Raw genomic sequence first — 25,105 nt, forward strand, 5'->3', positions numbered from 1 at the left:
TGTAATACACGTACCCTGCTGAAATCGCGTGTGGAACTTCCCGCGCACCCCTGTAATACAGGTACCCTGCAGAAAGCACGTGTAGAACTTCCCTGCACCCCAGAAATACACGTACCCTGCTGAAATTGCGTGTGGAACTTCCCGCGCACCCCTGTAATACACGTACCCTGCTGTAATCGCGTGTTAAACTTCCCCGCACCCCAAAAATACACGTACCCTGCTGAAATCGCATGTGGAACTTCCCGCGCACCCCAGTAATACACGTTCCCCGCTCGGCATTTGCTGTTTGCCAGCCCTGTATACTGGTCCAGGGTTAGCGCAGCCCTTTGCGCTGAATTGGGAATTTTGATGGCTTTTCCTTGCGCGAGGGCATTCTTGGGGGCGTAACTGGCGCTGCTGCAGGGTCGCTGCGCCACGGCTGGTTTTGGAGGCTAAAATCCATGAAAACGCTGTGTGCGGATATCGATTTTAGTGCACGTGGCTGGCGCAGACATTCGCACGCGCACACTGTGCGCCAGCCGCGTGTGCCACTTTTGTGCGAAATTCTATGAATTACCCTGGAAGTTGTTTACTTCACCTGTTTCTGTAACTGGTCTAGGGAAACCAAAGCGTCATTTGGTGTAGTATTTACCTTTGTTTTTGTATTTGCGGCGACAATATTTGCCACATTTGTATGTTTGAAATTGTAAAATCTGCCCATGCAGCTCACTATGTGTCTGTTGTGAAGGGATTTCACATGTGACATATTTTTGGATAAACTGCAAAACAGTGCTAACACTGTTGTGCCCAAATTTGGGTGCACCTTTCATCCATAACAGCATGTGAATATGTGGTGCTCCTCTCGCTTGACATTCTTTTCTCCAAAAGAAGTGCTGCACTTCTCCAAGGGGAGGAACAGTTTTATTGCAAATAAAGTGTAGCATGGCAATGAAACGATGATGGAGACATTAACTGGATCTAGAGAGCAAAGTTCTCCAGGTGTTAATATATCTATGTTGTTTTTGTTGCTGTTTGCTATGCGTAGGAACTCATGTAAATCTTCCGATGCATATTCTGCACAACTTAGCGTAACAAACCAAGTTGGTGGTCCAAGGTTTCTGATCATGCAACACACGTCTCTGTGCCGTCTGAACCAGTATTCCTTTGTACCACACATGCTTGCAAACAAATGTATTATACTTGATTGTAAAACCTCATCTTTTTCCTGTACTTTTTGTATTAACTGCATAGCTGACATATTTTGAAAGTGAGTTCCCGATTTAAGAATGTGTGCAACTCCATAACATAGTGTTGCTAATTCACTTTCATAGAGTAGGTGGAATATGTATTCCAAATTTTGTCTAAATCTGGGATCTTGCGAATACATTCGTAATGAGCGGTATTCTGATGCCCCAATCTGAGTGGGTCTATCATCGTATCTTCCACCTTTGCCAATAGGAAAAAGCAGTGGAAAAGCACATGCTTCTATACTTTTTTCCCAAATACTCATTGGTGACCCTTTGGTTTGTCACATTTGGTAAGTCTCTAGTGCATCGTCTATGCTTTCATTGGAATGTAATGGATGAATTGTGTAATGGTCCAAAAGAGTGGAAACTGTAGCTGGATCCAGAAGTTCGAATTGTCCAGTTTCTGATGGCTCTTGAATTATTTCAGTTGTTTCCCTTAAACTTTCATCAATATTTATTTCCTTGTAGTACTCATTATTGTATTTTAGATATTGCATTGCTTGTCTAAACTTTGTGTAAGTCCACTAATTGTTGACACATTTTTTTGTCCTTTGTTGCTACTCCATTTACCAAGACTATTAAAGAATGCTCTATTGAACGTTCCACTCCTAGAGTGTGTACATTTTCAGTTAGATCTCATGGCAGATAAACTACTTTGCCACAAATGCCTTTCACCAATTCAGAGGAAGGTAATTTTGCTGTTTTTGGATGGAGGCGTATAATTGCTTAAAATGGGTGAACTGTTTGAATTATTATACTCTCATACAAATTGAGCTGTTGCAGGATTTTTGGTAATGGAAACAATTCCAAATCATTTGTAATACCACGTGAAGGAGTGTGGTTGTTGTCTAATTTTGCAGTACAGTAACTGCAACATATTAGGCGTTCAGTTAGTTCATATTTGTTTTCAGCTAAAAGGTACAAAGCTAATTCAAACCATTTAGAGTCTTCATTGTCTTCTATTTTGTATGATATGTCCACATTTTTTGTGTTCCTTTTGTAAAACGTTCTGTGGCAACACACACACACATGGTTTGGTACTTCAGCCGATGACCTTTTAAATTGTACTATTTCTTTTCTGTATGTGTGTAATAGAAGGTTGCTATGTGCACAATTGTTGCTACTATGTTCTAAAACTGTTGCATTTTGTAAGTGGCTGTCACTTACAAAATACTTTTTCTGAATACGGTCAATTTCTTATTGTAAGTATTTGGGTATACCATGCAGAAGAGTGGTATTTAAATTGCCTAATTCTGAAGCTGGACTTTTTGCATAGTATATTTTATACACTAAATTTCTTACAGTGGAATGATGTATTGATATTCTTTTGATATCATGGAAGGTACTTTTGCAAATAGGCCCATAAATGCAGGCTAATGAATGTCCTTTTAGTCCTGTGTTTTTCCGCACTGGACAAATATCCATAATTTGCAGCACTTTCATTTTCTTTTATCTTTACCTTTTACATATTGATTGAGGAACTGACGTAAAGATTTGAAAGCTTTGTTTGGAATGGCACACATTGATGTGCACTGCCATTTGTATACTGGACGGTGTGGTTCTGCTGAATCGAGAGGTAATTCTGAGTTTTCAGGGGATAGTTTTGTAAGCAGTGTTTCTTGTTCCATAATGGTAGTATTGATTTTCTCATACCCTCATCCACTGGTATGGATGACAATTGTGTTTGTTTGATTTTGTTTGTATGCTTCTTCATTAAAATATGGCTCTGTGGTTGTTGTGTGACTCCATTCACCACCACAAACATGTAAGAAATGTTATTTGTTCACATTCCGTTTATTGCTGAGTTTCTTTTGTAGTTTGGTACTTACTTTTGTTAGTGCTTTCATCCTATTTAACACTAATATGAACAACTTCCTTTTGAGAAGGATTGCACTGTCCACGAGAGCTTGTAGGATTAACTTTCTACGGTAAATTTTAAGGGGTGAGGATGATTTCGGCCCTCTTCTTAGTAGATTCTGAAGGACTCTGTGACGAAACATTTTTGCTAAAATACTTTTTTTACTATGGGTTCTTCTTACACTGTCAGGATTATTAGGAACATTGTTAGCTGACAACATTTTTGTGTTTTGTGACACTTTTTGATGGAGGAGTTACAGTTTTGGTAGTTGAGACTTCCTTTATTTTGTTACCCAACTGCATTAGCTGGTTTGTACCAACATTCTGTACAAACTATACAACAGGTAGATGCTTACATCGGGCACCTTTATTTTTATTTGCTCTACTTCTGCGTTCCTTTCTACGGAGTTGCTTTTTGGTAGGCATTCTTTGGTGTCTGTTGACAAAAAAAATATACTTTGGTCTATTGTCTAACGTATGTGTGCAGTGTACATGTGTGCATGAGTCTGATGAGGAAGCTCTTTGTCATGGTGTGTCAACGTGCATTGAACTCCTGCAATGATTTGGTAAGGGTACTTTACTCTTTCTATACTACTACAATGTGATTCAGATGAGAGTGCAAAGTGGCCTACTTGTGATGAGAACCATTATTAATAACCGAAATGCCAAAAACTTGCTACAGCAATTTCTTTTCACAATCTAACCTTCTAAGGATTACGTATGTTATTTGTGTACCAAACACACAGGGATTTTTCAGCCATTCTGCCTGTTATTCTTTGTTCAATAAATGGATATTTGTAGGTAGAATGGTTTACAAATCAATTCTTTCTTTGGTGCCCAAAAAAAAACAAATAACACACGCAGCCTCTTTCAGGAGTAGTTACTATATAAAGGTTGTGCTGTACTTACTTTTTTGTGCAAGATGAGCAGGTTTCTTTGGATATGTTGTCTGCACTGTAGATGCTGTTGATTCTCAGGAGAGTAGTCTTCACTGCGATTCAAAAAAAGAAACTCAATTACTTTGTGTGTTTGTTGCAGTGATGATACTGCACACATTAATTGTGCTTCTTTCGTCGGAGCATTCAACTTTCATATTTCAACCCAGTGCACGTGTACATTTCACTTCACTCTGTGCAGTCTTTGCATGGTACTTGCAATATGGTACTTGAAAGTCCTTCAAAATAGCTAAAACGTTTGAGGGTATGGAAATGCCTTGTTGTTTACAAAGTGTACTATGCATAGGAAAGAGGTTTGTAAGCGATAGGGCATAGTACTAGATGGGGAAACATTTTCTACTTGTCAATTAAAAGCATGATGGCGAACAATCGGGAGACCCTCACAATGAAATGTCACCACCGCAATCGGGAGCGCTTTCTATTCTCATACGATCACATTGCAAGTAGCATTACTGTAGGCCATACAGAGTACACAACGCCGACATTTTCACATGCACAATTGAGTTCTGCCCTAAATAGGCATGCTTGCAACGTATGTACAGGTTATGCAGACGACAGTAAGCAGTCATGCGATTTGTGAATGAAAAATCGGACATCTTGCACTTTAAAGGGGGAGCGTTGTTATGTATTCCCTATGGAGATTTAGCAGCATCATTTTGTCTAAATTAAATCATAAGGGTTCCACATGTTCTATGATTAAAATATACATACCTGTTCTCTATACTCATGCATATGCACATGCATGGAGCTGTACGAAGAAATTCGTAATATTTGCACAGTAGCTTGTCAAGTAGGTGCTTTGCTATGATATGCGACTTCCATTCAGAATCATCAACAGTAATTTTGAAGTGCGCAATGTTGATGACGGAGTTAAAATTAGCGATGTTCAATGTGATTGGTGGATGATTGTGCGACTGCTTAGTTGTGTCCAATGAGGAACTCGCTTTGGTGCCGCTGTAGAAAGGGTGGAAGGACTGGGTAGGAGTTACGTGCCGCACGTAGGCAACGCTTGTCCGCTGGTAGGGCATGTCACATACGGGTTTCTACAGCAAATCCTGCATGGAAAGGCGACTGTAGGCATCAGCCAATCAGATGTTCATATTACTCTTTTGTGTTGAAAGACGGTGCGCACACTGAAGATGGCAGAGGCTTACAGCACTATGCCGAGAGTAGGCATGTGGCACACCATTTCCATGTGAGAGGAGTGGAGGTGGTGTGGAGCGCTGACACTGAAGCCAATGCTACGGCAATTCTGCATGTTTGTAGCACATGCGTACAATGACCACTCCTCATGTGGTAATTTTGCACTACGGTGCTTGCCATTTTCGATACGACTTCACGTACTTTGTTGGCAGATTTGGCACAGTTGGTTGAAGCACTCATGACCATCTTCCCAACAACGAAAGTCATTTTTTCTGCTTTACTCCCTAGAGTACAATGGAGCAACAATTCTGTTTTCTGTCCAGAACAAAGCATCGGGAGGTGTATCATCAATCGCGGCATGCGTGCATTCATGCTACGAGCTTGTATGTTTTTTTGCTGCCACAATAACATTGCTCCAAGCAATGCGGGTTACTTTGAAGGAGATGGTGTTGCGCTATCTTCTTCGGGAAATGCGATGTTCTTTTGGAATGTAAGGCTTGCTTTAGAGAAGGTTCTTTAATGTTTGCAAGAGTAAAGCAAGGACAAACAAATACAAAAACATACATAAAATACCAGATGTCTGTACGGTATCTGGCCAAAAATGTTAAAAAACGGCTCTTTTCAGAACCTACCTTAAAGGGGAAAAAGGGGAATAGCACTTTAATGTACCGTCGTCACGCTCTGATCCTCTACATGTCCACGAACATGGTTGTAGTTTGCAGCCAGCACATATCACCAACAGGGATTCAGGGGTGGAGACGTATGTGAATGAGAATGAGCGGAGCTAGGAATTGGTCCATAAAGTTCAGTAGGTGTGTTCTGACCAACGTACTTTAGTAAGACCTTCTTCTCCCTCACAGGAGACCACACAGCCATGGCTTTCCATGCTCGAAAACAGATTATCTGGATTTTGGGAGTCTCATGGATACATTGGTTGAATGTGCATGAAGAAATCTGCAGTTTATCTACAAATCTCGGATTTCCTAATGTGGAAGTGTACTGGCATGGCGTGCGTGGCATGAGATGCTGGACTTGGTACCTCTCTGTGCTACTTTACTGACAGAGCTTCCTCCAGATATACTGCTCATTCATTGTGGAGGAAACAGTTTAGGCCATGTATCTGTAATTTCTTTGCAATTTGCAATGAAGGAAGGACTCACGAAGCTCATGGACATGTTTCCAAATTGTCAAATACTTTTTTCCCATATTGCCCAAAAACAAATATGGCTGCATTCTTCTGCGTTTGGTCCACAAATGGAGAAAGCGAGACGCAATGTGAATAAGGTTGTGTGTGCATTTTTAATAGATGTTGGCATGTCCTCTTTCCACAATGAAAACATTTTGTTTCGCAGCACTTTCATTTTCCGCAGAGATGGAGTCCACCTTACATATGCTGGCAATCAGATTTTTCTTCGCAATGTACAAAATGCATTGCAACCTCTTATGCAATCACACTAACCTATCTGACATTCCATTTTCACTGATCCACAGTTTTTGACCCACACAACACACCACCGAAAGGCTCTTTTCAGTTACGCCACTTACTCCCAGCGTACACTTCATTGTGTTTGCTCCGCTTGCACCGTCCCTTTTCCCCTACGACTGTCCGCAAACTTTTTCAGAACTCCGCGGGGGTCTACGACCGTTACTTCATAGCTCTATTGTTATACTGAGAAAGGCGGCTCTGAAAAGAGCCTTTTCTGTCATTTGTGTTGTTTTCACCTTTATTGCTTAACAGCACACAGCACACTAGGAGAGAGGCCAAAGGAGGGTAAGGAAGGGACACCAGTCATGGGGATAAGAAAGGGCAAATGAACAGCGAAAGATTTAGGCTGAGCTTTATTTAGGTAAGGAGCAGATTTTCTGGTGCTCTGTGACTGCAGCCTCAAAAGTACTTCAAAAACTCTCCTCCCTGCAGAGTACTGCATCACAATATGTGCACATTACTGTCACCTTTGAAAGGTAAGGGGTAACAGCATTGCAAATGGCTTGTGAGGCAGCTGGAGGGAGGCGCTCCCCCACATGAGTATCTCTTGTGGTGGGAGGATCGAATATGGAGGATGCTGTGGAGGAACTCAATCAACTACGCTCTTCACATGGCACCACCTTGCGAATGTCCACAGTGTGGAACGAAGTGAAGTTTCGCTTCATGGTTGTTGTACCAAAACTGTATGCACGAAATCTCCCACGACTCAGCACCACCTCACACTGGTTACACTTCACCAGGTTCGCACGTGCCTTTAGTACGTTCCCATAAACGGAAAACAACCGCCACACCCACGACTCCCGCCGAGTGCTCCTAGTGCGGAGTTCCTCCACTTCATTCTCTTCCTCCTCTTCTTCCTCGCTCTCTACATTCTCACCCATATATCTCTCTGCAGGCCCTTGGGGAGGTGGTGTTGGTGGCGGGTTTGGGGGTGGTGCAGAGTCTAATGATCTAACAGCAGCCATGGAAGCCATACCGATTACTTTCCTTTTGGTCACTACAGCAGATAAGGCAGTACACCTCAATCTGCTATGGCTAGAAGGACAATGAAGATGCGATCGGGGGTGTGGCCATTTGTAGGGGTGGAGGGGTGTGCCTCGTGACCGTCTTCATCCCTACACAGCGGTACCAAAACTTTACACATCAAGTCCTGAGGTCACCTACTGTCTGGGATATGTGAAATTACATTTTTACACTCTACAATACTTTGCCTTGTGTCTACAAGTTCTTTTGTACTGTTCCGGAAGCACACCAACCACGTAAATTAGTCCCCAAGCTCGGCGTGGGTGCGGTCACATAATGACGCCCTCAACACATCCGCACCAGTAATGGCAGGGAAGGAAAAGAAAGGGGCTAAACAAGTGATGTCATCATTGATGTCATCATTGAGATTTGAGATGACATCTTTCATGGTCTGGGTGTTAGTGTTAGCAGTGCACAGGGGTGGTGGCAGGGTTGGGGGCTTAGTTTACCATAACTGTCGAATTTCAGGGGTTTTTCGATTTTAATTTGAAGCATAAAGGGGAGGTGGAAAGTATTTTTGTAGTGACGTGTACAGGTTTTTGTTAGGGCAACTTAACCATAACGTCCCCTCAGCAAAGTTTTCTTTTGTCGTATATATATATATATATATATATATGTCCTGGCTGGGAGAGTCAGAGATGGGGCGGATGGAGCTGCAGCTGCCCCTGCAGCCTCACCACCCTGCATACTTGGGGCAGCAGATGACATAGCTGCCCCAGATCCACGTGCCTTGGTGACAACTTGCACCGCCACACGTGGCCTAGACTTGCTGACATTGAAGTCAGCCAGGGAGTCATCCTGTGCCAGGTCAGGTGCCACAATGGGCTGATCCAACAGGGGCTGAGCTGGGATGGTCTCAGCCGCATTTCCCTCAACCATGGGAGGGGGGTGCATGGGCATCCCTGATTGGTCCTCCACACATGGGGGTCTAGGGGCACCCTGCAAATCCTGGCCACGTCCCCTACTGCACCCACCACGTCCACCTTTTGAAGGTGGGCCACCTTTGCCTCCCTTACCGCTTGGTCGCCTCCCAACCATGGCACTGATGTTGTTGTGCGTATGGGAGGAGCAGTAAACTATTGTCCTGGGCAATTGGGGGTCAAAGGGGTAGGGTACTAGATGGAATTCGTACCCTAGTGCTCTAACAAGGCTGTCTGTGACCCCTGGGGGAAGATGACGGGTCACGCAACGCACAGGCAGCCCAAAAACAAAAATAAACGTGCACGCAACCCCTCGTAGACCACGTGTGTGGAAAAATGAACCTGCACTACGCTGTGGCACCCAGAAACACAAAAATAAGTGTACGCGTAATACACACAGCCTACAATTACCTCTGAAGAGGAACGCGACACACGGGGCAAGCACAGTTGCTAAGTACGTGCGAAACTCACGGTCTGCCTGGAATAAGAACGTGAAACATACGCGCGTGTGCGCGTTGGAAACACCCCCGCCAAAAGAAGAATTGTACGCTGTCTGAGGAGACAGGAAAAAAGGAGAAGTGAACACTGTTTGAGGAAACAGGCCCAAAAAAAGTAGAAAAATGAAAGCTGTCAGAGGTAACAGGGAGTACGAACTTGAAACGCTGTGAAGTAATCGCGTGTGAACCGACAAGAAGTACAGAATTCACCCACTCTCTCTCCACGAAAAGCACGTACAAGAAAATCGCGTTCTACATGTACCTTTTAAACCGGCCCACACGTACATGTCACTTATGCGTGTACGCGTCCTTTCCTCCAATTACACATGCTGACACCCGGACGTGCATCTTTTCCATCTGTGCTCTGTCATCACGTGCTATGAGGGGAAACACCCACGTGTGTCACGTCACAGACACGCTTACGCGCTAAGGACCTTTGGTCCAATGAAATTGCGTACGTGTGCTGACGTGCTTACGCGCTAAGGGCCTTTCCTCGAATTACACGCTGACGTGCAAGATTTTCACGTGCCAAATCTATCCGTATCAAGCTGGCCACACGTTCACACACGGAAAACCACGCTCCTGCCCAGAAGGCAGAATTACTGCCCCCCAGAGCCCTGAGCACGCTCCCACCTGCCATCTGCTGCTGCCTGATTGCCTGCTGCCCACATGCCCTGCCATTTGCTGCCTGCACGTCAGCCCGGGTTGCTGTTGCTATGACCACCCATGCTGGAACCGAAGACTCCCGACTGCTATTCCACTGCTCCACAGCCCAGCCCCAGGACCCAGTTGCCCACCCACACCTGCCTCTGGGGTTGCCATGTCGGGCACTATACCATCTGGCACCACTGGCAACCCCCAGCCAGAGAGGCAGAGGGCCACCAGCTTCACTGCCACCGAAGTTGGTGTCCTGGTGGAGCAAGTCCTGGGGTAGCATGATGCCCTCTTCGGAAGTTCGGCCGCCGACAAGGAAGGACGGACTCGGATTTGGACGGACATCGTGACTGCCATCAACGCGGAGGGGGTGGCAGTCCGCGACTTCCAACATGTCAAGAAACGCTGGGAGGACTTCAGGTCTAGGACCCTCAACAAGGCCCGGCGCCTCTTGAAGGCAGTAGATGCTAAGGGGCGCTGGTGCCACCTGTCGGAACATCAGATGAGTTCCCTGGAATGCATACGCCCAGCGCTCCACGTCCAGGTCCTTGAGAGGCAGACCCGTCAGGAGTTGAGCGGTAAGTGTACATGCATACTGATTTGAAGCTGTGCGTGTGGTGGTGTGCCAGTAGTGTGCAGGTTGTACATGTGGTTTTGTAGGGCCATGTATGGATGTGTATGTACAGGGCTGTGAGGCTGACACATGCAAGTCCTTTCATGTGTGAGACACATGGATGGTGTATGTGTGGGTAAGCATGCAGGCCAAATGCAGATGTGTGAGCACACATGTTTGGATTACTGTGTATGTAAGTTGGCATGGTTGTGGTGTCACACATGGATGTTGTTTCCAGCTGCATGTATCTGCACCGTGTACATGTGCATGTGTGTGTATTTGACATGGGTGCAACAGTGATGCAACAAGGATGCATGTGAGACTGATATGTAGAAGACTGATTGCCAGATGTGACATGGATGCCAATCTCATCACTGCGACAGCTGGCGTAGGTGTACACATGCATGTAATTGTGGTGGCGTGTGTGCATGTCTAGTGCACTCCCTGTGTTTCATGTGATGTCTGGCTCACCTTTGGCTGCTCATGCTGTTGTATGTGTATGGATGGTGCTGGCTGTTGCAATATGGCTGTGGAATAGCTCATGTGTGTGAGTTGCAATGACATGTGTGTTGGGGATTGTGATGCCATGTCTGAAGATTGACAATGCCACTCATGTACAACTGTCATGTGTGTATGAGTCCATTGTACAGTGCCCTGATGCCTGTCTCCTATCTCTCCCTGTCTGCAGCGTCAACTGATGAAGAGGGCGGAGAAGGTGCTGTGGAGCACAGCGGCAGGGATCGCACCGCCAGCCGGAGACGCAAGGCCCGGCTCCCCTCCCAGGTTGTCATCTCGTCGGGGAGTGAGGAGTCCGGTGCCGCGTCCCAGGTCGCAGCTGTCGAGGGGAGGTCCAAGAGGCTGAGGTTGGAGTTGGACTCCTCGGCAGCCGAAGGGGCAGCTGAGACCCCACAGGGCCCGACGGAGGAAGATGGCACGGAGTCATCCAGGTTAGTGGGGGGTTTGGTGGAGGAGGAGGCCGTGCAAGGGACAGAGACGGGGTCTGGAGGTGGGGATTCCACTGGTGGTAGTGGTGCAGTGCAGGGGCAGGGACAGGAGGCAGCACAGGCCGCCGCGGAGGTGCCTGTGTGTAATCCTGTCCCCGACCTGTGACTGCATCATCTCATCTTGCACCAGCAGGTATACCTATGTCCAGACCCGTTCTCAGGGAGGGGATTGGCTTACACCAACTGGCCTTCCTCTCCCTGCGGATGTGGCTATCCGGCACCAGGTTGAGCCTGTCCTGGGTGGGTTGGCGTTGCGCCAACGTGCCATGCGAGCTGACCTGCAGTCTTTTCATGAGGAGACTGCACGTCTTCTCGCATGGCTCGTTGACCGCGTTGACCCACTGGACAGCTCACCAGGGCCAGATTCCTCCGTTTTCTGGACCTTGTTCCGTCCCCCTCCTCAACTGAACCCCCTATGCGGCAGTCGTCCTCCGTGCCATCTTCCCACCCATGTGTCACCTGGGTGCCCTGTGGAGGTGCCTCTGACCCTGCGGCCAGGCTGGTGGAGGACACATCCCTGCCACAGTCGGAAGTCGGACATCCAGCAGCGGTGGCCACCTCAACAACTGCACCCCAGCTGGAGGAGGATGTGCAGGCAGCAGGAGCCTGGGCACAGGCAGCGGCACAGCAGCAGCTGCAACAAGGTGGAAGCCATGATGGCTCGGGGCCTTCATCATCGGAGGGGCAGTCATCGGCCGGAGGACAGGAGGACCCTGGACGGGAAGTGTCTTCCGTGTGGCAGCGGTTGGGCCATGCGATAGATGCGGAGAGGCAGCGGGCAGAAGAGGCACGGTTCACGATGGTCAGGGCGGAGAACTCCATGCGTAGGGTCCTGAGGCGGGCCGAGTGCCTTGAGGCCATTCGCAGGGACCTGGAGTTCCAGATGTCATCGTCCCTGCGAACCCTCGGGGCCATGGAAGAGGACCGCCTCCGGGACATCGAGCAGGAGTTCGATGATGCCCTAGCCCGGGACATCAACATGTGAGCCGTTGGACTTGCCCGCTGCCCTTGTAAATAGTTAGATAGTGTTAGGTTTCCTTTGGTTTTTATTTATTTTGGTTGCGCTTGGACAATGCACCACGTTTCTGTATATAGTTTTTCATTATGTAGTATTTTTGAGAGGTGTCATTTCTTCAGTTGGGATCATGGACCCTGGATTGTTCATCTTTATATAGTTCACTATTGGATTCAACTTTTTTTTTTGGATTTCCCCATGGAGCAATGGTTTTCACTTTTGTTTTTCCCTTGGATTTGCTTTGTTGGACTGTGACTTTCCTTTGGATTATGATTTCTTGTTTTTCATTATTTTACGGACATGCAGCTTTTCTTTTTTATTCCCATTGTTGTTTGTTTGATTTTAATTCCATTCATGTTGCTTTTAATACATTTTTTTCTTCATACTTCGATGTGTGATTTCATGCATGTCATGATATGGGTTTTGACATTCACTTGCACCCATTGTGTGTGTGTGATGGACATGTGTTCATTTACATACTTGCCATTGGGGTTGTATCATGTAATTTGCATTTCTATGTGGGTGGATGCAATACTTGGGTGGGTCTTTGGCATGTGGAGGCTGGCCATAAGGGCCAGGGATCTAGATTGTGATGGCGTGTTGGCTGGGGGACATGTGTCGGGACCTGCTGGCAGGTGCCCCGCACTGCTGGGGGGTGGAGGTGCAGGGGACATGTGTGGGGGCCTGTTGGTAGGTGCCCCTCAGTGCTGGGGGGTGGGGGTGCAAGGGGACATGAGTGTAGGCCTGCTGGCAGGTGCCCCGCACTTCTGGGGGGTGGGTGTGCAAGGGGACATGAGTGGGGGCCTGCTGGCAGGTGCCCCTCAGTGCTGGGGGTGGGGGTGCAAGGGGGCATGAGTGGGGGCCTGCTGGCAGGTGCCCCGCACTGCTGGGGGGTGGGTGTGCAAGGGGACATGAGTGGGGGCCTGCTGGCAAATGCCCCGCACTGCTGGGGGGTGGGTGTGCAAGGGGACATGAGTGGGGGCCTGCTGGCAGGTGCCCCGCACTGCTGGGGGGTGGGGGTGCAGGGGACATGTGTGGGGGCCTGTTGGCAGGTGCCCCTCAGTGCTGGGGGGTGAGGGTGCAAGGGGACATGAGTGGGATATGAGTGGGCGCCTGCTGGCAGGTGCCCTGCACTGCTGGGGCGTGGGGCTGCAAGGGGACATGAGTGGGGGCCTGCTGGCAGGTGCCCCTCAGTGCTGGGGGGTGGGGGTGCAAAGGGACATGAGTGGGACATGAGTGGGGGTCTGCTGGCAGGTGGCCTGCACTGTTTGGGGGTGGGGGTGCTGGGGGACATGAGTGGGGGCCTGCTGGCAGGTGCCCTGCACTGCTGTGGGGTGGGGGCGCAAGGGGGTAATGCGTTGGTGATCACTAGTGCAAGGTGACATGTGGCTTGGCTGGGGGGGCATGCCCATGGTGGATGGGCTGCCTGCGGGACATGACCAGGGGCGCAGGGTAGTCCCCTGTGGTGTGGTCTGCCTGCAGGGGCTGTGGAGGGTGAAGACGGAACACCTGGGAGGACCCACACTGCCAATTCACGTGTAGGACTCCCCTGCACCCCCGAAATACACGTACCCCACTCGCACAGGGCCTATCGCGTGTGAAACTTGCCCCCACTCCAGTAATACACGTACCCTGCTGAAATCGCATGTGGAACTTCCCGTGCACCCCAGTAATACACGTACCCTGCTGAAATCGCTTGTGGAACTTCCCGCGCACCCCTGTAATACACGTACCCTGCTGTAATTGCGTGCAAAACTTCCCCGCACCCCAGAAATACACGTACCCTGCTGAAATCGCATGTAGAACTTCCCGCGCACCCCTGTAATACATGTACCCTGCTGAAATCACGTGTAAAACTTCCCCGCACCCCAGAAATACACGTACCCTGCTGAAATCGCGTGTGGAACTTCCCGTGCACCCCTGTAATACACGTACCCTGCTGAAATTGCGTGTAAAACTTCCCCGCACCCCAGAAATACACGTACCCTGCTGAAATCGCGTGTGGAACTTCCCGCGCACCCCTGTAATACACGTACCCTGCTGAAATCGCGTGTTAAACTTCCCCGCACCCCAGAAATACACGTACCCTGCTGAAATCACGTTTGGAACTTCCCGCGCACCACTGTAATACACGTACCCTGCTGAAATCGCGTGTGGAACTTCCCGCGCACCCCTGTAATACAGGTACCCTGCAGAAAGCACGTGTAGAACTTCCCTGCACCCCAGAAATACACGTACCCTGCTGAAATTGCGTGTGGAACTTCCCGCGCACCCCTGTAATACACGTACCCTGCTGTAATCGCGTGTTAAACTTCCCCGCACCCCAAAAATACACGTACCCTGCTGAAATCGCATGTGGAACTTCCCGCGCACCCCAGTAATACACGTTCCCCGCTCGGCATTTGCTGTTTGCCAGCCCTGTATACTGGTCCAGGGTTAGCGCAGCCCTTTGCGCTGAATTGGGAATTTTGATGGCTTTTCCTTGCGCGAGGGCATTCTTGGGGGCGTAACTGGCGCTGCTGCAGGGTCGCTGCGCCACGGCTGGTTTTGGAGGCTAAAATCCATGAAAACGCTGTGTGCGGATATCGATTTTAGTGCACGTGGCTGGCGCAGACATTCGCACGCGCACACTGTGCGCCAGCCGCGTGTGCCACTTTTGTGCGAAATTCTATGAATTACCCTGGAAGTTGTTTACTTCACCTGTTTCTGTAACTGGTCTAGGGAAACCAAAGCGTCATTTGGTGTAGTATTTACCTTTGTTTTTGTATTTGCGGCGACAATATTTGCCACATTTGTATGTTTGAAATTGTAAAATCTGCCCATGCAGCTCACTATGTGTCTGTTGTGAAGGGATTTCACATGTGACATATTTTTGGATAAACTGCAAAACAGTGCTAACACTGTTGTGCCCAAATTTGGGTGCACCTTTCATCCATAACAGCATGTGAATATGTGGTGCTCCTCTCGCTTGACATTCTTTTCTCCAAAAGAAGTGCTGCACTTCTCCAAGGGGAGGAACAGTTTTATTGCAAATAAAGTGTAGCATGGCAATGAAACGATGATGGAGACATTAACTGGATCTAGAGAGCAAAGTTCTCCAGGTGTTAATATATCTATGTTGTTTTTGTTGCTGTTTGCTATGCGTAGGAACTCATGTAAATCTTCCGATGCATATTCTGCACAACTTAGCGTAACAAACCAAGTTGGTGGTCCAAGGTTTCTGATCATGCAACACACGTCTCTGTGCCGTCTGAACCAGTATTCCTTTGTACCACACATGCTTGCAAACAAATGTATTATACTTGATTGTAAAACCTCATCTTTTTCCTGTACTTTTTGTATTAACTGCATAGCTGACATATTTTGAAAGTGAGTTCCCGATTTAAGAATGTGTGCAACTCCATAACATAGTGTTGCTAATTCACTTTCATAGAGTAGGTGGAATATGTATTCCAAATTTTGTCTAAATCTGGGATCTTGCGAATACATTCGTAATGAGCGGTATTCTGATGCCCCAATCTGAGTGGGTCTATCATCGTATCTTCCACCTTTGCCAATAGGAAAAAGCAGTGGAAAAGCACATGCTTCTATACTTTTTTCCCAAATACTCATTGGTGACCCTTTGGTTTGTCACATTTGGTAAGTCTCTAGTGCATCGTCTATGCTTTCATTGGAATGTAATGGATGAATTGTGTAATGGTCCAAAAGAGTGGAAACTGTAGCTGGATCCAGAAGTTCGAATTGTCCAGTTTCTGATGGCTCTTGAATTATTTCAGTTGTTTCCCTTAAACTTTCATCAATATTTATTTCCTTGTAGTACTCATTATTGTATTTTAGATATTGCATTGCTTGTCTAAACTTTGTGTAAGTCCACTAATTGTTGACACATTTTTTTGTCCTTTGTTGCTACTCCATTTACCAAGACTATTAAAGAATGCTCTATTGAACGTTCCACTCCTAGAGTGTGTACATTTTCAGTTAGATCTCATGGCAGATAAACTACTTTGCCACAAATGCCTTTCACCAATTCAGAGGAAGGTAATTTTGCTGTTTTTGGATGGAGGCGTATAATTGCTTAAAATGGGTGAACTGTTTGAATTATTATACTCTCATACAAATTGAGCTGTTGCAGGATTTTTGGTAATGGAAACAATTCCAAATCATTTGTAATACCACGTGAAGGAGTGTGGTTGTTGTCTAATTTTGCAGTACAGTAACTGCAACATATTAGGCGTTCAGTTAGTTCATATTTGTTTTCAGCTAAAAGGTACAAAGCTAATTCAAACCATTTAGAGTCTTCATTGTCTTCTATTTTGTATGATATGTCCACATTTTTTGTGTTCCTTTTGTAAAACGTTCTGTGGCAACACACACACACATGGTTTGGTACTTCAGCCGATGACCTTTTAAATTGTACTATTTCTTTTCTGTATGTGTGTAATAGAAGGTTGCTATGTGCACAATTGTTGCTACTATGTTCTAAAACTGTTGCATTTTGTAAGTGGCTGTCACTTACAAAATACTTTTTCTGAATACGGTCAATTTCTTATTGTAAGTATTTGGGTATACCATGCAGAAGAGTGGTATTTAAATTGCCTAATTCTGAAGCTGGACTTTTTGCATAGTATATTTTATACACTAAATTTCTTACAGTGGAATGATGTATTGATATTCTTTTGATATCATGGAAGGTACTTTTGCAAATAGGCCCATAAATGCAGGCTAATGAATGTCCTTTTAGTCCTGTGTTTTTCCGCACTGGACAAATATCCATAATTTGCAGCACTTTCATTTTCTTTTATCTTTACCTTTTACATATTGATTGAGGAACTGACGTAAAGATTTGAAAGCTTTGTTTGGAATGGCACACATTGATGTGCACTGCCATTTGTATACTGGACGGTGTGGTTCTGCTGAATCGAGAGGTAATTCTGAGTTTTCAGGGGATAGTTTTGTAAGCAGTGTTTCTTGTTCCATAATGGTAGTATTGATTTTCTCATACCCTCATCCACTGGTATGGATGACAATTGTGTTTGTTTGATTTTGTTTGTATGCTTCTTCATTAAAATATGGCTCTGTGGTTGTTGTGTGACTCCATTCACCACCACAAACATGTAAGAAATGTTATTTGTTCACATTCCGTTTATTGCTGAGTTTCTTTTGTAGTTTGGTACTTACTTTTGTTAGTGCTTTCATCCTATTTAACACTAATATGAACAACTTCCTTTTGAGAAGGATTGCACTGTCCACGAGAGCTTGTAGGATTAACTTTCTACGGTAAATTTTAAGGGGTGAGGATGATTTCGGCCCTCTTCTTAGTAGATTCTGAAGGACTCTGTGACGAAACATTTTTGCTAAAATACTTTTTTTACTATGGGTTCTTCTTACACTGTCAGGATTATTAGGAACATTGTTAGCTGACAACATTTTTGTGTTTTGTGACACTTTTTGATGGAGGAGTTACAGTTTTGGTAGTTGAGACTTCCTTTATTTTGTTACCCAACTGCATTAGCTGGTTTGTACCAACATTCTGTACAAACTATACAACAGGTAGATGCTTACATCGGGCACCTTTATTTTTATTTGCTCTACTTCTGCGTTCCTTTCTACGGAGTTGCTTTTTGGTAGGCATTCTTTGGTGTCTGTTGACAAAAAAAATATACTTTGGTCTATTGTCTAACGTATGTGTGCAGTGTACATGTGTGCATGAGTCTGATGAGGAAGCTCTTTGTCATGGTGTGTCAACGTGCATTGAACTCCTGCAATGATTTGGTAAGGGTACTTTACTCTTTCTATACTACTACAATGTGATTCAGATGAGAGTGCAAAGTGGCCTACTTGTGATGAGAACCATTATTAATAACCGAAATGCCAAAAACTTGCTACAGCAATTTCTTTTCACAATCTAACCTTCTAAGGATTACGTATGTTATTTGTGTACCAAACACACAGGGATTTTTCAGCCATTCTGCCTGTTATTCTTTGTTCAATAAATGGATATTTGTAGGTAGAATGGTTTACAAATCAATTCTTTCTTTGGTGCCCAAAAAAAAACAAATAACACACGCAGCCTCTTTCAGGAGTAGTTACTATATAAAGGTTGTGCTGTACTTACTTTTTTGTGCAAGATGAGCAGGTTTCTTTGGATATGTTGTCTGCACTGTAGATGCTGTTGATTCTCAGGAGAGTAGTCTTCACTGCGATTCAAAAAAAGAAACTCAATTACTTTGTGTGTTTGTTGCAGTGATGATACTGCACACATTAATTGTGCTTCTTTCGTCGGAGCATTCAACTTTCATATTTCAACCCAGTGCACGTGTACATTTCACTTCACTCTGTGCAGTCTTTGCATGGTACTTGCAATATGGTACTTGAAAGTCCTTCAAAATAGCTAAAACGTTTGAGGGTATGGAAATGCCTTGTTGTTTACAAAGTGTACTATGCATAGGAAAGAGGTTTGTAAGCGATAGGGCATAGTACTAGATGGGGAAACATTTTCTACTTGTCAATTAAAAGCATGATGGCGAACAATCGGGAGACCCTCACAATGAAATGTCACCACCGCAATCGGGAGCGCTTTCTATTCTCATACGATCACATTGCAAGTAGCATTACTGTAGGCCATACAGAGTACACAACGCCGACATTTTCACATGCACAATTGAGTTCTGCCCTAAATAGGCATGCTTGCAACGTATGTACAGGTTATGCAGACGACAGTAAGCAGTCATGCGATTTGTGAATGAAAAATCGGACATCTTGCACTTTAAAGGGGGAGCGTTGTTATGTATTCCCTATGGAGATTTAGCAGCATCATTTTGTCTAAATTAAATCATAAGGGTTCCACATGTTCTATGATTAAAATATACATACCTGTTCTCTATACTCATGCATATGCACATGCATGGAGCTGTACGTAGAAATTCGTAATATTTGCACAGTAGCTTGTCAAGTAGGTGCTTTGCTATGATATGCGACTTCCATTCAGAATCATCAACAGTAATTTTGAAGTGCGCAATGTTGATGACGGAGTTAAAATTAGCGATGTTCAATGTGATTGGTGGATGATTGTGCGACTGCTTAGTTGTGTCCAATGAGGAACTCGCTTTGGTGCCGCTGTAGAAAGGGTGGAAGGACTGGGTAGGAGTTACGTGCCGCACGTAGGCAACGCTTGTCCGCTGGTAGGGCATGTCACATACGGGTTTCTACAGCAAATCCTGCATGGAAAGGCGACTGTAGGCATCAGCCAATCAGATGTTCATATTACTCTTTTGTGTTGAAAGACGGTGCGCACACTGAAGATGGCAGAGGCTTACAGCACTATGCCGAGAGTAGGCATGTGGCACACCATTTCCATGTGAGAGGAGTGGAGGTGGTGTGGAGCGCTGACACTGAAGCCAATGCTACGGCAATTCTGCATGTTTGTAGCACATGCGTACAATGACCACTCCTCATGTGGTAATTTTGCACTACGGTGCTTGCCATTTTCGATACGACTTCACGTACTTTGTTGGCAGATTTGGCACAGTTGGTTGAAGCACTCATGACCATCTTCCCAACAACGAAAGTCATTTTTTCTGCTTTACTCCCTAGAGTACAATGGAGCAACAATTCTGTTTTCTGTCCAGAACAAAGCATCGGGAGGTGTATCATCAATCGCGGCATGCGTGCATTCATGCTACAAGCTTGTATGTTTTTTTGCTGCCACAATAACATTGCTCCAAGCAATGCGGGTTACTTTGAAGGAGATGGTGTTGCGCTATCTTCTTCGGGAAATGCGATGTTCTTTTGGAATGTAAGGCTTGCTTTAGAGAAGGTTCTTTAATGTTTGCAAGAGTAAAGCAAGGACAAACAAATACAAAAACATACATAAAATACCAGATGTCTGTACGGTATCTGGCCAAAAATGTTAAAAAACGGCTCTTTTCAGAACCTACCTTAAAGGGGAAAAAGGGGAATAGCACTTTAATGTACCGTCGTCACGCTCTGATCCTCTACATGTCCACGAACATGGTTGTAGTTTGCAGCCAGCACATATCACCAACAGGGATTCAGGGGTGGAGACGTATGTGAATGAGAATGAGCGGAGCTAGGAATTGGTCCATAAAGTTCAGTAGGTGTGTTCTGACCAACGTACTTTAGTAAGACCTTCTTCTCCCTCACAGGAGACCACACAGCCATGGCTTTCCATGCTCGAAAACAGATTATCTGGATTTTGGGAGTCTCATGGATACATTGGTTGAATGTGCATGAAGAAATCTGCAGTTTATCTACAAATCTCGGATTTCCTAATGTGGAAGTGTACTGGCATGGCGTGCGTGGCATGAGATGCTGGACTTGGTACCTCTCTGTGCTACTTTACTGACAGAGCTTCCTCCAGATATACTGCTCATTCATTGTGGAGGAAACAGTTTAGGCCATGTATCTGTAATTTCTTTGCAATTTGCAATGAAGGAAGGACTCACGAAGCTCATGGACATGTTTCCAAATTGTCAAATACTTTTTTCCCATATTGCCCAAAAACAAATATGGCTGCATTCTTCTGCGTTTGGTCCACAAATGGAGAAAGCGAGACGCAATGTGAATAAGGTTGTGTGTGCATTTTTAATAGATGTTGGCATGTCCTCTTTCCACAATGAAAACATTTTGTTTCGCAGCACTTTCATTTTCCGCAGAGATGGAGTCCACCTTACATATGCTGGCAATCAGATTTTTCTTCGCAATGTACAAAATGCATTGCAACCTCTTATGCAATCACACTAACCTATCTGACATTCCATTTTCACTGATCCACAGTTTTTGACCCACACAACACACCACCGAAAGGCTCTTTTCAGTTACGCCACTTACTCCCAGCGTACACTTCATTGTGTTTGCTCCGCTTGCACCGTCCCTTTTCCCCTACGACTGTCCGCAAACTTTTTCAGAACTCCGCGGGGGTCTACGACCGTTACTTCATAGCTCTATTGTTATACTGAGAAAGGCGGCTCTGAAAAGAGCCTTTTCTGTCATTTGTGTTGTTTTCACCTTTATTGCTTAACAGCACACAGCACACTAGGAGAGAGGCCAAAGGAGGGTAAGGAAGGGACACCAGTCATGGGGATAAGAAAGGGCAAATGAACAGCGAAAGATTTAGGCTGAGCTTTATTTAGGTAAGGAGCAGATTTTCTGGTGCTCTGTGACTGCAGCCTCAAAAGTACTTCAAAAACTCTCCTCCCTGCAGAGTACTGCATCACAATATGTGCACATTACTGTCACCTTTGAAAGGTAAGGGGTAACAGCATTGCAAATGGCTTGTGAGGCAGCTGGAGGGAGGCGCTCCCCCACATGAGTATCTCTTGTGGTGGGAGGATCGAATATGGAGGATGCTGTGGAGGAACTCAATCAACTACGCTCTTCACATGGCACCACCTTGCGAATGTCCACAGTGTGGAACGAAGTGAAGTTTCGCTTCATGGTTGTTGTACCAAAACTGTATGCACGAAATCTCCCACGACTCAGCACCACCTCACACTGGTTACACTTCACCAGGTTCGCACGTGCCTTTAGTACGTTCCCATAAACGGAAAACAACCGCCACACCCACGACTCCCGCCGAGTGCTCCTAGTGCGGAGTTCCTCCACTTCATTCTCTTCCTCCTCTTCTTCCTCGCTCTCTACATTCTCACCCATATATCTCTCTGCAGGCCCTTGGGGAGGTGGTGTTGGTGGCGGGTTTGGGGGTGGTGCAGAGTCTAATGATCTAACAGCAGCCATGGAAGCCATACCGATTACTTTCCTTTTGGTCACTACAGCAGATAAGGCAGTACACCTCAATCTGCTATGGCTAGAAGGACAATGAAGATGCGATCGGGGGTGTGGCCATTTGTAGGGGTGGAGGGGTGTGCCTCGTGACCGTCTTCATCCCTACACAGCGGTACCAAAACTTTACACATCAAGTCCTGAGGTCACCTACTGTCTGGGATATGTGAAATTACATTTTTACACTCTACAATACTTTGCCTTGTGTCTACAAGTTCTTTTGTACTGTTCCGGAAGCACACCAACCACGTAAATTAGTCCCCAAGCTCGGCGTGGGTGCGGTCACATGATGACGCCCTCAACACATCCGCACCAGTAATGGCAGGGAAGGAAAAGAAAGGGGCTAAACAAGTGATGTCATCATTGATGTCATCATTGAGATTTGAGATGACATCTTTCATGGTCTGGGTGTTAGTGTTAGCAGTGCACAGGGGTGGTGGCAGGGTTGGGGGCTTAGTTTACCATAACTGTCGAATTTCAGGGGTTTTTCGATTTTAATTTGAAGCATAAAGGGGAGGTGGAAAGTATTTTTGTAGTGACGTGTACAGGTTTTTGTTAGGGCAACTTAACCATAACGTCCCCTCAGCAAAGTTTTCTTTTGTCGTATATATATATATATATATATATATATATATATATATATATATATATATATATATATATATATATATATATTACATGGCCACGGTAGTGGCCATGTAGTTATGGTTAAGTTTCTGTTTCCATAGGAAGAGCACTTTTTGGGCGGCTTATAACTTCGCTCTCCCTGGACGGATCCTCACCAAACTTTGCAAAAAAAGTAGTTGGGTCACTCTGAATTTTGGTGAGGATTCGTCCAGGGGGGGAAAGTTATAGGGGGGTCCCAAAACCTTTTTTTTTCCCATAGACTGAATGGGAAAAAACTTTGCGCACGGCTACAGCCCGAACCGCTGGACGGATTTACACCAAATTTGCGGCAGGAGCGGCGGCCTGGTCCCAAAAGCGTGCTTTTGTAAATTTGGTGTAAATCTGTCCAGTAGTTCTTTTAAAAATGACCAAAATGTAAGGCAAAAAAATTAGTGATATCTGCGTTCGCTTCGCGGACGGACTTCCCTGTTCGCTCCGCGGACAGCACCCCGATTGGCCCATGGGCTTGCGTCATGTCCACGGACATGCGACGTGTTCGCTGATTGGACGGTGAGGGGTGTGGAGCGCGTCAGATTTTCTGTGGCGCCCGCCATCTTGTATTCGCAGTCAACCGCGTACAGCGCAGTGAAACGTGGATAAAAAATTGTATTTAGTGCCGTGTGTTGGTGTGTAAGAGTGTTTGGGGAGGGTTGGGGAGTATGAGATAGGTTCAATGTTTTGTTTTTTTATGTGCTAGACCTTTTTGTTGCGTTCGATTTGTCCGCGGAGAACACAGCTGTTCTGACATTTTGTAAATAAACTAAATGGTGGGGTGTTTAGAGGACGGAGTATTTGTCATTTTTGTTCGCAAGGAAGGTAAAAATGAGCTATGAACACTGGCGGTGTACTTAATTGTTCGTAAATACACAAACTGGTGGTGTCCTCAGGACGCTGTCCCTATTGTAATCTGTCTAGTTGAATGTGTTCTAAGAACACTCGCAGTGTCCCGAAATGGTTGCAATTACACAAAATGGGGGTGTTCTGAGAACGTTGTTTGTATTGTTCGTTGTCAGGGTGAAAGTGTTTTAAGAGCACTCCTTCTGTTCGCTAATAGTACAATTTCCTAGGGGCGTCAACCGACTTTTTGTCCACTAAAGAAACGATAAATCCAGCTGGTGTGCGCCGACATTATGTGATAATCCTATGACTGGCGCTATTGACCTGGCTGACTTGCTTTTGCGACACTAAATCATATCTCCCGCCCCTAAGCCTGATATTATCAAAGCATTCATATTCCCCGCCTTTCTCCGTGACGTTACAGGGTGCGTAATGAAACGCGCCCAGTCGTCTCCAGTACTACGCGACTTTACACAGAACCCGGAAGACAACACACATTATGTCACAACACAGCGCGCCACAATTCGGGATATGAAACTGTGATTTAAAAGCAAACAGCAAGATTGTAAATGTTGTAAAGTACATTTATTTGACATCAAATGATCAGAGAATATTCAGCCATTTGCATTTGTCTTTGTTGTTGATCCGCAAAAGTTCATGTTGAGACACGCGATGTTCCTTTGCGGTAGATAGGCTGTTGGTTTATGATAAAAGCAGTAAATGGTCGCTCTGATAATCGGAAGGTTGCTCCAACAACGAGCCATTAGACCACCCTATTGGTTGGTATGTTGTTTGTAGCCGCTAGTACTGCGTAAGGGCATATTGGTCCTTGGCGATTGTCCCATAAAATGGTGAGGGTCATGAAGTTGCATATTTGGACTTGCACCTGGCAGTTGAAGACCCCATCCGCTGGAGTCTGTAAATCGTGACATAGACAAAATGGGGCCACGTACCTGTTTTAAAAAACATAAATTAGTCTCACCAGTCGATCTTCATTAAAAATCATCATTTTATTTATTAGGGCGTGAAACTATTTGCTATCAAAGATAGTGCAACACAGTATGTTAATAATAAAATAATAATATTTTCCCATTCATATAGCGCTAAGAACTGTGAGGTATGTAAGCGGTGCTTATTATTAACCACGGTGTGTGGTGCTCATTTTTCGACCACGGAAGGATGAAAGGCTGAGTTTCGCCTTTCCGGGATTCAAACTTGCGTTAGCAAGGTGTGCACTGATGTCAAAGCGAGCGCTGTACTCGCTGTGCCACTTGACAGGCTACAGTGAAGTGGCACAGCGAGTAGAGCGCTTGACCGCCTATAGACCGGTTAAATTATTTCTATTAACCCACCCTGTGTCGTCTGCCTTTTTCAGAGCCCTCTAAATGACAGGGGATCAATTCGGCG

Source organism: Ambystoma mexicanum, chromosome 2p (genome assembly GCF_040938575.1).
Source record: "Ambystoma mexicanum isolate Mex_15411 chromosome 2p, UKY_AmexF1_1, whole genome shotgun sequence".
Lineage (NCBI taxonomy): Eukaryota > Metazoa > Chordata > Amphibia > Caudata > Ambystomatidae > Ambystoma > Ambystoma mexicanum.